Source organism: Penaeus monodon, chromosome 30 (genome assembly GCF_015228065.2).
Source record: "Penaeus monodon isolate SGIC_2016 chromosome 30, NSTDA_Pmon_1, whole genome shotgun sequence".
Classification (NCBI taxonomy): domain Eukaryota; kingdom Metazoa; phylum Arthropoda; class Malacostraca; order Decapoda; family Penaeidae; genus Penaeus; species Penaeus monodon.
In genome coordinates, this window is record NC_051415.1 from 15,011,429 (window position 1) to 15,012,458 (window position 1,030).

At 31.5% G+C, this 1,030-nt stretch overlaps 2 protein-coding genes across 2 annotated transcripts in view; one reads left to right on the forward strand and one right to left on the reverse strand.

Moving 5' to 3' along the window:
• LOC119592546 (kelch domain-containing protein 2-like) overlaps positions 1 to 1,030 on the forward strand; it is a gene marked incomplete in the record, with an annotated part of 55,639 nt that overhangs the window by 27,829 nt on the left and 26,780 nt on the right.
• LOC119592547 (kelch domain-containing protein 1-like) overlaps positions 1 to 1,030 on the reverse strand; it is a gene marked incomplete at its 3' end in the record, with an annotated part of 3,044 nt that overhangs the window by 613 nt on the left and 1,401 nt on the right.

Below are 1,030 nucleotides of genomic sequence, written 5' to 3' on the forward strand. Positions count from 1 at the left end.
TGCATATCCATGACTTATGTCCATGATAAAAAATATGAAATACTGTCTATTGTTATTTGGTCTAAAACTTGTGAAGTTAAAATTTTTATTGCATGAATAAGGGATAACTGCTCTTCAAACATAGGGCCCCTTCAAACATCAGTATAGACATGGTAAAATCTGATAGGAAATTTCACCAAAAATCTATGTTTACCCTCTGTCTGTCCAAGCAATTATTATCTACAAAAAAAAACCAAAAGAGTCTGTTTAGTAAAATCTATCCACATTTAAGCTTAATACTGTCAGAGCATTCTACATCAACAGTATCTTCATTATCACAATTACAGTATATCTATTATGATTATAAATACATTTACTAAAGTACACATTTTGTTAGACAGTTCTTGTTTTACATTACTTTAAGATGACAATACTTTTTCATGCAAGATTAGAATTAGACATCTATGACCTTAGTAGTATTAGGGTATCATAAAATATTTACCCAATATCCAGGATTTTATCTAATCTAATGGCTAGCAATGAATGTATTGCACTTAATCTACTTATGAATAGATGATTCCTGTGCTGTGGACAATTTGATGCATATATATATTTAATTTTAATCAATCCTAAATCCCTGAATTTCTTCTCTCTGATATTTCCAATTTCCAATAGGATAGAAGAGTTTGAGGGAAATCTTCAGTCTCAAAAGAATTGAATCTTCAAAGTCCTATTCTCCATGACTGTAGCAAGCCTGTCAAAAACCTGAAGGGATTCTTCCTGAATTTTTCATTATTGTGAATGAGATGTACAGTTTGTAGTATCTTCTAATGTTTCTATTATTGTTTGGCAAATTTCCTTCAGCCACACACATAATATATATCATCCCCCTTACCCTCATTACCCTTGGCAGTCCTCCTCTGCCTGCAAAATAATAATTCTGGTGTTGTATAGCAAATTTCATCCAGTTCAACCCACAGTCTTTATTTCCTTCTATATTCAAAATTTCACATACCATACTATTATATATCATAGGGTGGCCTTCTCTTTT